The following is a 13,671-nucleotide window of genomic DNA, read 5'->3' as shown; positions in this document are numbered from 1 at the left end:
TGCTTCACCGCAGCAATCACTGTACGGCAAACGTGAATTAAACCGAACAAAGCAGTTTCTTCCTCCCCACTAGTGAAGCACACATACGTGTAGTTTATTATAAGAGCGATACAATAAATAAAAACTCGATTTGTTTGACCCTTCGTGTTTGCGAACTAAAATGCAGAGTGATGCGCAACTTGTGGGATGAAAAGCTCAGCAGTCTGTCATCTAAGTGGATTATCCTGACGTCAGAGATATTGCCACTAAACATGGAGACATGGAAATTTCCGCCGCGGCAAAACGGCCTTGAGCGGAGGAGCCGGTCCCGCTCCCAGGAGCTGCCGCGTCAGTGTCTGCGATCCCGTCTTAAATGGATGTGAAGGGGAGCTCCTCCACAGGTTTGATCCTTCTGTGCCGCGCTGCCAGTGATCAAATGCTCATTAGGTTCTGATAGGAATCAGAAAACTGTCATTACACATCGCTGTGATGCTGCTCTTAAAGAAAGAAACACCCCGAGAATGGAGATGACCTTTCATCACAGTGAAATAGCCACGATGCTAATCCAGCTAGCACAAAAACAGCAGCGGTACCTGACACCTTCAGGCCCGCGCTGAGTAATTCTCTTTCATGGCTGACCCGACACGGGCCACTGTACTGTATATACGCACGATGTCAGTACTTGGGAACAGCTGTAGTGTGTTGACGATCAATGTCCTTTCAGCGCGGTAATTGTGAAGCCAGAGAATGGCTGAGCAGCCAAGGCTGCTGCTGCTGCTGCTGCTGCTGCAGCGTGGCCACTGGAGTGAGTGGCCACTCACATATGCCTTTTAAAGTTGCACTCCATCCGTCCGCCGCAGACCCGGGCATGGATTTATTTGTGTGGATGGAGGCAGCGATGCAACGAGAAATAAATAAAATCACCGCGCAGCGCGGTGGAATTGTGCGATTCGATGAGGCTTCAACACCCCTCCTCTCCCGCCCCGGCTCTCCCAGCTGACTGCGTATGAATAATTGACCCCATAGTCTGGGCCCCTGTTCATTACTGGGTGAAGTGTCGGCCTGGTTTGTGATGCTACGAGGGAGGGCGCGGGCGCCCACTGTCCAAATGCCGGGCTCGGTTTTCCCCTCTACCTCCGACCACACACTAGTCCTTCATCTTTAATGGCCTGTGCCGTGATCGGACATCCAGGCTCTCCAACCTTCCAGCCTAGCCCACTTCATCAAGCGGGTGAACAGGTGGGCAGTAACACATCTGCTGCCAGAGAGGAGTTTTTCAAGAATTCTTACAAATTCTCTTGTGAATATAAGGAGTTTTGGGCAGGATTATCAAAAGGTGCAGAGGTAGACGAGGGAGTGAACACTGACATCCAGGAAACTTCTGTGGGAAAGTTTTCAGGTACACACTCAAACTAGAAGAAAACTATTCATGGGCTTAAGGTGAGAGCTCCACTGGATGTGGAAGTTGGGAAAGTCATCCAAAGAAAAGTTACACAGGGCAGAGAAGCGCAGCTAAAACTCCATCCAACAAATTCCTGGCACATCACAATTTGACTCACAAAATGTCAGACGCAGGAAAAGGAAACGCGGGGCTTCAGTCGCTCCTCATAGGTTATGGAAATTCCTAGGTCACCGTCTCTTGCTGCAGTACAGTGCGTCGGGCGCGTTTGCATCCACGCAGGAGGGACACGCCGCCGCCGAAAGACGCCGCCGAGGAAAACAACAGCTGACGAGACGCCCTCCAACACATCAATCAGAGCCGTCTGTCAGCTCGGCTCCCTGCAGAAGCAGCCACGGGAAGCAAAGGGGGGACCACACAAGACACGGAGCCTGCGAAGCAGACGCCGCCGCGTGGATTCCTGCGTGATGAGCAGCCAAACGAGGACAGAGAGCGGGGAGCGGCTGGCGAACACGTGTGGGTCACGTCTGCAGGGGCGCTAGCGTGGCGGAGGCGAGTACGGGGCTCGTTCTTGGGCGGCGATGGGGGGACTGAGGTGACGCCACCGCTTTTAATTAGCATCTAATTATGCATCAAATCAGTCCTATCAAGTGACTGCTCTGGTTTGGTGTCGATATTCTATTCAGCCTTTTATAGGGTTTTCTAGTTTTCTATCTCATATCTCAGTGGATGCAATTAACAGCTGTGCTTATTGCCTCCATCAACTATATGAAGAAGTGAAGCAGCCCAGATATAATACAAACAAAACGCTTGTGTCATATTAGTCTGGTTTCAAACTCACCTCTAAGTCAACCTTCACTGTCTAATGCTGTGTTGACGCCACGTTCGCCACCGACGCCACATCCTCAGCACCATGTGCATCCTGGTTCAAAATGAGAGAGTGGCACAAGAAACAAAGGAAAGACAGCGTTGTCTTCCCCACAACGCGCATGAAGGAGACTATCAGAGCCGTTCCTGGTTGTTTCATTGGTCGCAGGCAGCCAAGGATTCTGGAGGAGAGCATCGCAGGGCTGTCATTTCGTTTTCCGGGAAATGGGAAAAGATGGAGGGAAGCCGTTTGAAGCGGGAGTAAACGCTGCGAAAACGGTGGCGCTGGCATATTTACACCCAGGGTCTGCACAGGGGGATTACGCGCAGCGTTTTTATGTCACCCGCTCGACAGCCTCATCTCAGGCAGGGTTTGAAGGCTTGCTATCATTAGCCGAGCCGGGGCCGCATTTAACACGGCTTTGAGTTTATAAAGACAATGGCAGCAAAGACCTTTAACAAGCAACAGAGGGGAGGGTGACGATTACAGCGCCGCGCTGCCATTTGGCCAAACGGGAGCGGAAAAACGTGACATTTACATGACAACTGGAGGATCCCAGATGGAGCCAAATGGATGGAGCGCGTAAAAAAAGGAGGCAACGCTGCCTCCAGGTTCAGGTAGCTGGAGTAGCTGTAGATACATTCAACTAGAGCAAAATACAGCTGCAAATAAAAAAAAATTCTAATTATTATGTTCAGAATTAAATTCTCATTTAATGTTTGGTCAATAAAATGTGTAAAAAAATGTCAAAATGTTGTGATTAAATACTTTGTGTGAATGACATTCCTGATTTAGGATTTTCCAATTCTAAATTTTTAGTATTTTATTATGGATGGCCTGTCAGATAAAATATATTTGGGGAGTCAGGGTGAGACTTTCACTGTTCACTAGAACACGAAACAAGGTCAGTAAAAAGATCTATCTTTTACTTTACAACCGATACTTGGACATGAGGGACTTAATCTAAATAATGCTTATGATAAAATGATTCATTGGTTTTGTGAATTGTTGACAACTGTCTGTTCACTTCCCTGATCATTTGCTTTGTTTACCTTCCTTTTACTATACTTGCTTTAAAAACAAATAATAAAAAAAACAAAAACAAAGCTTGAAGATTCAGTCAGGTGAAGCTCAAGTACCGGCACATCTAAAAGGGGCTCCTCCACTTAATCTTTGTCTACCTCTGTCTTGTCAGAAGCAGCACAAGTATTTGCCTCCCAATTACCCGCAGGTTCCTGACTCTCGTTACCGATGGGGAACAAACAATAACAGCGGTGGAGGCACCTCAGCGGAGACACATTATAATCCAGGCAGACGCGGAAGAGAGGAGTGGGGAAAGAGCTTGCGCCGATGGAGATGAAATTGAACTTGATTAAAGAGCAAAAACCAAACAGGCCGCGGACAAAACGCGAGCGGCGCGCGCACTTTGCACAAAGCTGATATGCAGATACGCAGCAGTCCTGAGCAGGCGAGATGAAAAAGACAGGCGTTTAAAGGCACAGCTCTTCCCCTGTTTGCCTGACATATTTACACCATTATGTGCGGGATCCAAAGCGGAGCCACCGCCATTCCTCCTTCTCCACGAGTCACGAGAAGTTGAGCTTTTTATTCCTCTTGGCTCCTTTCACTTGGGTGTCAGGTTGATTTAATGGGAGCGCGTGACGCCTGCAGAGCAATGAACAGTGTGGTCACTCACTGCACCGGCTCAAGCAGCTCTCCCTCAATTAGCATTAAGGCCGCTGTGCACATCCTGCATTACTGCATGTAAACCACGCACCCTGCGATCCTATGATACAGGTTTGATCGAGCGTTTCCACTGACAGCGCTCAAAATTAGCGCTCGCCTAATTGCTTTATTTACATTATGAACCGCAATAAATTAAGTCTTCCTTCAGTTTCATATTGATTTCCACAGGATGATTAAAAGCACGTCAGCTGACTTGTTCGGTGGAGTCATATTTACCAGTGGAGCTGTCAGGGGCTCATAATAAAAGAGTCCCAGCAATAAAAGTACAATAAAATACATGGCATGAGATATAATGTTATGGGCAATTAAATCCAGCGTCACAAAAAGAACTGCACAGCCCTTATACATATTCACTTTTTCCCCTGAAATCCATAGGAATCGCTAAGTCATCTTCCATGTCTCTGAGGCATTCACGTACAATGGCCCCTTTATCATATGCTTATCAGTGGTGGCCCCTCTCTTATAGAGCTCGATCTTTTGGCCCCTCAATCACGGAGCATATTACTCCTCTGTCAGAGCAAAGCACTTCCTAACGACAGGGAGGCCAGCTGGGACTGAGGAGAGGGCAGGAGGCACATGCATTAACATAATAATCCAAGCACAGTCCCACAGGCCCCCGGGCCAGACAGCATATTAGGTACCCCCCCCCCACGAAGGTCCTCGCAGAGAAATAAAGCTGCTTTATGGTGAGCCTGTCAACCTGTGGCGAAGGTGGGATTTGCCTGCGCTAATTGTTGACTAAAACACACACACACACACACACACACACACACACACACACACACACACACACACACACACACACACACACACACACACACACTAGCCCCACGTGTAAACAGCGATCTTATTACATTCTTAAAAAGGCTAAGTGTTGGGTAATGCGAGGTATAACTTAACCTAGTTCCATCTCACGACGGATTAAAGAGAATAAGTAAAGCTGTGTCTTTCTCTTCCTTTCTGTGCACACTCGCTTTGTCGCCTTCTACATCACATGGCAGCGCAGCGTAACCCAGTAGCCTGACACATATTTTTGGGTACAGGAAGCATTTCCTCGCCTCCTCGTATTTACTGAAGTGAAATGTGGAGAGACGTAAGCTTTGAGGGCGAGAGAGAGAGAGAGAGAGAGAGAGAGAGAGAGAGAGAGAGAGAGACGGAGCGGGAGGAGGATGGGGGGGGGGGTGTTGGTTCCGCAGCCTTTCCCGTGGCAGCGTTCGCACTCGCACAGGGGTCTGTGATCCCTGGCACTGGGGTCCCACGGCACCTTGCGTGGCCTGCGCGTTTCTCACCGCGCGAGACGCTCGCTATCGTTGCGTCAACGCCGCCGTGATAACGCCACGCAGCCGCCACGCAGTGCAAACGCCTGGAGACACGACAACACAAAGCCAGCAGACCAGCAACGAGAGGGGAAGAATGGGGGGGGGGGGGTGCAAGTTCAGCTATTCCGTAGGAAGTTCAGCTTCTGCCAAACCCAATTCAGCATCACATCCTCTGGCAGAAGAAAGTTCATATAGAGAAGAGAGGCAGCAAGTAATGCATTAGGAAACGAAGCCTGTCTAGCGCGAGCTGGCTGTCAGAGCACCTCTAATGTGAATGTCCCACTGACTGCTGCTGCACGGCTGTCAGCCGCTGGTTGGGGTCCGTGACTGAAGACTCTCACTAGCAGTTCACACACACAGCAGTAGCTCAGGGCGAGCGAGCGAGAGAGAGAGAGGGGCAGGCGAGAAGGAAGAGAGGCGCCAAAAAGGAAAGGGATCTCCACAAAGCGTTTTGATCAAGAGACAAGGTAGCAGCGAGGTAGACCTCCCCCGGCCCCCGCCCCACGAGAAGACAGCTCTCTAATTGGTTGAAAGGGCAGCCTGTCCGTGGCCGTGCGCGCTCTCAGATCTCTCCCAGGACAGCCCAGGCAACGTGCCAATTACTGCCAATTGTTGGCCTGTGGTTGAGATGTGGACAGTTGTCCGCATGGAATAAGAGTGAGGGCCTGGAAAATGCCCCTATGATGGGGATATTGTACTTTGTAACAGCAATTTAAAATGTCAATAAAGTCTTGATGATTTACTATGTTGATCGGGTGATAGACGAGAAAATGATACAACGTCTAATTTATTACCGGCGCCTTCGACGCCCCCTGACTCGTCGTGTGCACAGCGGGACCCGCGCCGTAGATCCCGCGTTTAGCGGGGCAGCGGCCCGTTGTGAGGGTCTGAAGCGGAACATATATTTTTTTCATCCGTTTTTCCATCACGCGCTCATCACAGCATAGGTCAAAGCCGGAGCGCGAGCCCTTCCTGCAGCCAGACAGACGCAGGGAACAGCAGGCCTCCACCACCGCCCGTAACAGCGGAGAGCAGCGAAAACAGTCGTAATTCTTGCTCAACTAAAAATCACTATAATGCTCTTTAATTGTGTAGGCAAAAATCTTTTCAAAAGAGCATGGTAATTTTACCCTGTTAAATTATTCAGTGCACATTAATAATGGCCGGGGCCGCGGTGGACGAGAGCGGCTGTTTTAGAAGTGATGAGCTGCCGGAGCTGGAGACAGGATACAGCTGGCAGGCAGTTTTAAGCCTTCTTTTAAAGTTACGTTTTCAAGTAAACGACATTAAAAATGACCCGGAGTGGCCCTGAAAGGTTCCGGGGCTGCGCGTTGGAGCGGGGCTTGAAATACACTCGTAAAACGGCTCTGTCTGTCGCACAACTCGTCTCAGAGACCTGTTAAAAAACGGCTGACAAAATAACAACAAATGGACAGTCTTGATTTGTCTTTATGATGTCGGCACACGGTAAAGCAAGAGCCCTGTTTTCCCGTGAATGAAGATTGTCCTCCATTAAAACAATGAGTGCCTCATTTGGCTCTATGCAATATTTTTGGTGGGTGTTAATCACAAATAGAGAATCAGAGCAGACTGACGGAAAAAAAGGAAAGGTCACATCCAGACGTGATGAAGGGCAGCGCTCACTATCGGCTTTAAGCGAATCCAGCCAGCACAGGGTGCATTCAAGAGAACTGGGAATTTGCATGAACCACACACCAGCAAAGGTGATATACATAATTGGGGGGGGGGGGGGGGGGATTCTTCATCACACACAGACATAAAGCAACACTTTCTATACTTAATATTTAATACAACACAACGTGCACACATCCATTGCACAGAATGTACATCATCCATCCACTGAACAAGGAGCCTTAATTGCACTAGAACACAGTCAAAACTGACAAAATATGCACAGATGTACGTGCGTTGAAACGTGCGTCCTCCCACATAAATATTAAAAAAGGTGCCTGCTTAACTATTCTTCTCAGCTCAACGTCAGGGGTCTCCTCTAAATATTTGTGTATTAAACATAACACATAAAAATGTCATGAACGGAGGCTAAAACAAGTGAAGGCCTGCAGGAGAAAACGACGTGCAACAACAGTGTTTTTAATGTCAGTCTAACAAAAACAACTGTAATAAAAAAACAAACAAATCAAAGCTGCAAATCAGTTCTAGAGGCCGGGACCTGGTCATACAAACATCACGTCCTCGCCTCCACTAGTCTGAGGGCTGGATTAGCGGGTTAAAGGCACAAGCACAGCCTTTATATAGAAACCTCTATTAAAACAGCTTTCAAGGTATACGCATAAAGGGCCGGTCTAAGGAGGCGCCACGCGGTGGGATTAAATCTAAATACGCTGACTCTCACACTGTTTGTTTGTTTATTGAAGCAAGTCAGGAGGTGTTCGGAGCCTCCGAACTGCATTTAAAGCTGATCTGGCTCCTTCAGACAGCGCTGCATCCGACTTCCTGTTGTCGACTCGCGGTTGCCACGGAAAAAGTGCTGCTGCAGCCTCAGACAACCTACAGCACTTTGTATGCCGAAAGAAAAGAGTTAATTAGAAATACAAATTCTCCCAGATTGTTATTAATGGGAACTGTAGAGTAAGCAACACATATTTGTGCCCATAAGTAATTCTCAGGTATCTTTGATCTGTGGCCCGCAGCGGATGCTGCTGTGTGCCGCTGTCTAGCTTCTGGGATTCTGCCAGCGCCAGACATCTGGCTACTTTGTTATCATTGGCTGATCTGCTCCCGGGAGGCCACTCTTGTGACACCAGGCAGCGAGTGTCCTGGCAAGGAAAATTATCAGCACATTTTGAGTGGATTAGAGTTCCAAAGTGGTCTTCAAATCTCTACAGGGGTCTGGTGAGCCACGCTCTACTGGGGGTTCCTCAGGGCTCCGTTCTGACACCACTGTTGATTTGGAGCGCAGACGGAGCTCGGCTCCCACTGTTGCATCACAGGTTTCCGGCAGGAAAAAAAGTGGCCCCCAATTAGGATCTGTCAGATGTAGAATGGGAAACGTGCACCAAAGACTTCCCTTGATTAGTGCAGGGAGTCTGAGAAGCAGCGATGCTTGTACTGTTTGAGCTGTATATCATTTACACTGTGTCATATCTGGTGAACAGCGCTTCAGGTCTGCACCTCCTTTTTACTGACTAATGCAGTTTTGTTGTTCCTCAAATTCTGCAGCACCGAGATTTTCAGTCATCTTCATAATAACTTTGCCTTGAGCTTTTTTTAACTCTAAGGGAGTTGAATATGACTCCATCTCAAAGGTTGTGCCTGACAATCCGTCACACGAAACACTTATTTAGAGGTCAAAGACGAGAATGCTGCCTAAGCAGTGGCTCGGTGGAGGCGAGAAGCCATGATGTGACAATCTGAACCTTATTCACGGGATTGATTGAGGTATCGTGTCTTCTCCCTTTTTTCTCTTGGCGTTTCCATTTGTGAATACAAAGCTGCGGTGACCCATAAATATTACATGGTGTGGAGATGCAAAGCAGGAATTAATGACTGGGGTGTGTGTGAGAGAGAGCGCGTGTATGGCAGGTCCCTATGGGATTCTGCTTAGACAGGCGGCATGGAGAGGGTGTGGTGTCTGTGTGTGCCTCGCTGCCTCGCACACACACACACACACACACACACACACACACACACACACACACACACACACACACACACACACACACACACACACATTGTAGCTTGTATATATCTTGCGCTGGGCTGCAGCTTCTCTTGTCCAGGGCACCAGCGTGATTGTCAGCAGCTCTGTGATTACATTAAACTACCTGCTCACTTACTCATTTAATCCTGCTTTGCTGTAATTAGTATTGAACAATTAGCTGATTACTCCTGCTTTTAATCATCTTTAATAACCCATTACTTACTCATGCATTGCTCTGAAAGGACTGTCCGGTGTTTTTGGGTTCCAGCTTCTAAGACGTGGACAAAGATTTTAGTCCATGTTTTTAGTGGGAAATCAATGCAATTTAGACAAAAAGATTATACAAAATATACAATATCAACTTGATTATTGACTTAAAAAATCAGAAGTGTGACATTTAGGACACTGACAGCTGGTATGTATGAAGTCTGTCTTTCCTTCTGTGAGTTGAACTGGCAGATTAGTTCATGATAACAATTAATTCATTTCATTCAGATAAACTGTTGATTACGTATTGTGAATATGAGGCTTACTCATCAGCAAACTGATCATTATCGTTTTAAAAACGTTCGAAAACGGTTGCTGGACTCAGTCACTGCTGTACACAAGTACTTCCACCAGTCTGTTGCTCCAGAAGCATATGATGCGACGCGAGCAGGCTGTTCCTCGACGGCACAAACCGAGCCGTGGACTAACACCTAATCACGGCGCTGCGCCTCGTGGTTAACATGTGACGGGGGCACTCTGAGGTAGCGAGTCCCCCTGTGAAGCTACAAGGCTGACGGAGACAAGCAGGAAGACACAAAGGCAGCGACCGAGACTGAGACTTTCCCTCTCTGCTTAGCATGATGAACCAGTCGAGGAGGGGCCACTTGACACCTGTCACCTAAGCAGCCAGGCTCAATTACCTCCAGGGGGAGGACGGGGGACTTGCTAGGGAGTTGCACATAGCTCCCAGTGAAATAGACGAGCGTTTGAAGATCATTAGTGTTACAGGCCCTGTCTTCGTGGCCCCGTCCAACCTCCTGAGCGGCTGGCTTTGATCACGGCGCCGCGTTTTTTGTCAATAGCGCGGGTACAGCGCATAAATTATAAAGTTATACACACAAAGTCAGCAGGTAAAATGCCACACTCGATTTCTGCTTCGGTCGCAGACGGGGCAGCTGCTCGCAAGTAATGAGCGTCATCGCCGGCGCGCAGCCGCGTTCGCGTCCACGCCGGTGGCACCGACTCAAACAGGAAGTACGTTCACAAGGGTGAATTTGACAAAGAAAATGAACGACTATTCTGCTGGTCTAACGCAGGTAAATGTTGCAAAGTCTGTAGAAATCTCAGGGAAAATACAGGAAAAATCTGCTCATGCTACGTGTATTTAGATGTTAAAAGGAGCTTGGAGCATGGTTAGAAAGCAGATGTATAGGTTGGAGCTTTTTGGAATATAGCAGCCCTTTAAGCATTGTGTCTGGCAGCGCTCCAGTGAAGAAAAATGATCATTATAGCTTATGAGACGAGAGCTTGGAATGATGACAGTGTGACAGCAGAGAGCTTTTTAATTTGTCGGATCGTATTGTGACACGCTCCATCACAGGCCCAAGGAAATCTTTTCATTTGTGCAGAAGAAAGGGGGAAAGGAGGTCAATTAGCATCAGCCATTAGACAAGTCGGTGACAAGCAATACGTCACTGCGTGGGACAGTCAGACTAATGAGGGAGGCAGCGGGAATGTTCATCCAGGTTGGACAGAATCCTGCCGTCATCCTGCTACATTAATCACTCGTACAGTCGCATGCTCCGAGGAGCGGCTGCTCCCGTACGCCGTGGTTGTTGTCATTTGAAGTCAGGCCCACTCTCAGCACATTTGCTCCGTCAGTTGCTAATCGATGCTACGTCAACCCGGACGCGCGTCACCATAATTCACACTTTACTATATGCTTAGATTCAGACCTGATGTTGTTTCTGTGCTGCTGTTCGAGGCCAAACAAAACTGTGGGATATTTATTCAGATGCGACCGCGCTGTTTATAAGATCATAACGCCTTCCATCAGTATATTTGCCAAAAGCAGCATCGGGGTGAGGATCTCATTTTATCACAAGAGACAATCTCAAAGCTGCTATTTTTTTCCTTTTGTCAGGCAGGCTTTATTTGACTGGCTGTCAGATATAACGCGTCTCTCTTGATATTGATCTGAAGTACCTAAAGGTATGTGACATCATTATGAGGCCTGACCTTATCATCTGCTGCCCTGCAGCCGAAGCGTGGGGATGGGCCAGAATCTAATGGCTCCCCCCTCAAAGTCTGGTACCTGGTGCGTAGTAGGGAAATTGGTGGTGCTGTTATTTGTTTTCCTGACCTCAAGGACTCTAATCAGTCATGGCCTGAGGTCGGCTTCGCTAACACCAGGTTAACTGGCTCGTCTGTTGGTTACAGTACTGATAATAAAGCAGCGAGGGTTCTGAGACAGAACATTTTTATAAATTACAATTATACAGGTTTTGCTCACAAACATTTTAAAAGCATTTCCTAAAGTTAAGGACACAGATAGAATGCGTTGTAAGCTGTAATTCAAAATCACCACGTTAAAGCTGCATTGAAGCAAAAATTAACATTAGACTAAACTAATGTTTTTAAACCATAAGATTGATGCACTGCATTTTGTCCACAGATAATTTTCATCTGATTCCACGTTTTCTCGCAACTCTGTGGCACTAAATTAGCTAAATATTAGAGTTTAACTGCTGTTGTTGTTTTGGTTTATTTTGACCAGTAGATTATTTCTGTGACCTCTGATATAAAGATGAAAAACCAAATGGCAGACGAGTTTAAATTGTTGCTAATATTTTTAGAGTTCATAGTGTAGTAATAATAGCTTAAAGTTGGGTTTAAATCTAATTTTACTGCCCCCAAGTGGCCGAAGGGTTATTGATGCACCTTTAAACAGGAGTGTGATAAATATGAATAAAACTGGAAACAATTTTTAACATTTTATAAGAAGAAATAAACTCTAGACCCAAACCAACAACTTCACTAAACACGCTGCATGATAATGATATTAATAACAACAATACTCATGAGCTGTTCTCATCACATCTACTGTAAGTTGTGGAATAGGTAATGTTTTTATTCCAGCAGGAAACCGTGGCACACAGTGACTTATCGGCCGCTTTCATTAAGTCAAGCGGTGGTTTCCTGCGAGAGTTATAGCGGAGTGTGTGGCGTTTAGCGAATCCGGGCGGCTTCTGCCTTTTGTTGTATGCATTTATACAACACATTGAAGCCGCTCGGGTCCTCGTGCAACCTGTCACATTTCCCAGGTAAAGCAGATGAATGCGCAGTTAACGGGCTGCAACTCCCCGGTCGGTCCTCGCGTGACTCGCTGTTGCCTAGAGTTAGATCCGGATCTCTTTGTAGGGCCTCTCCCAACAAGCATTGACCTTCTGCTCTGGCATGTAAAGAGCTCAGACGAGATCAGAAAAAGGGAGGGGGAGCTGTGAATAAAGGCATCAGCACTGCGAGCAGGCACTTCATCCACTTCACTCCACACTCCTCTCCCTCTCCTCTGTCTCGCAGCAGCTTTATCTCTGTTCAGTCTAGCGGCGGAGATACCTTGTTGGCGGCACAAAGGAGCAGTTCTGTAATAAAAACAGCTGTCTCTGGTGGTCCTGGTGTAATTGGGATTGTTAACGTGGAGAGCTCCTGAGGGAGGCGGCAAGGAGTATGTCTTTGTGTAAAGCACACAGACACCTCTGCAGCGCTCCTTGATTTGGATGTAAGTAAGAGAGAGAGAGAGAGAGAGAGAGAGAGAGAGAGAGAGAGAGAGAGAGAGAGAGAGAGAGAGAGAGAGAGAGAGAGAGAGGAGGGAAAAAAGCAAACAAGTCACCTGAGTTGTATCAAGCCTCGCTGCATGCGTTTCCTCTATTCTACTTAGGCTTTACTTTTATTTTTAGACAGTGCCGATTCATTTATATGTAGCAGCCCTCCTTGAAGTGAGAGAAGCCTTTTCTCAATTCTGCTGAGAGTGTGGGTTTTTTAAAAGCGAGGCTTGACTGCACCTTCGTTTCATGATGCCAACATGGCCTCCAATTACTGCAATGACACAGACCGAGGAAGGAATTACCTAAAACCAGCAGCACATTCTCACTGTAAAGCAAGATTTAAAAGAATTACTGTAACAAAACTGTGAAACCATTTCTCATTTGTAGGCCTAAATATTAGTCATTCAATTAAATTCTGATATAACCGCAAACAGCAATAAAACAGTGTTTTTAGTTAGATGTGTTCATTTGACTTCTACTAATATATGGTGTAACATAAAATTAAATATTTGCCATTAAATAGACAAACTGTAATTGTAAAAATTCAAATCTAACGTTGGAAAAATAAAATTCCATTAACCTTCATAATACACTCAGTTGTTGTTGCTGCCTAATTGCATGTCTGCTTGCGACGGGAGACCCGTCAAAGGCAATTGTGTAAAGCAGCCTGACACTGTCCTCCCTCGAACGTGGAAAGGCTGTTGGCACAGGAAGTACCAGTCTCAGGTACTGTACGTGAACGCACTCGCCAAAATGCTGAAAATGTACTTCAAAGTCAATTGCTTGGGAGCAGCTCGAGCTGATTTATTTGACTTAAGATATACTTTTTTTGTGTGTGTGTGTGTGTGTGTGTGTTACATTGTGGA

This window comes from Betta splendens, chromosome 1 (genome assembly GCF_900634795.4).
Source record: "Betta splendens chromosome 1, fBetSpl5.4, whole genome shotgun sequence".
Classification (NCBI taxonomy): Eukaryota; Metazoa; Chordata; class Actinopteri; order Anabantiformes; family Osphronemidae; genus Betta; species Betta splendens.
The sequence above is the reverse complement of the archived record's forward strand: the minus strand, read 5'-3'. Positions refer to the sequence as shown.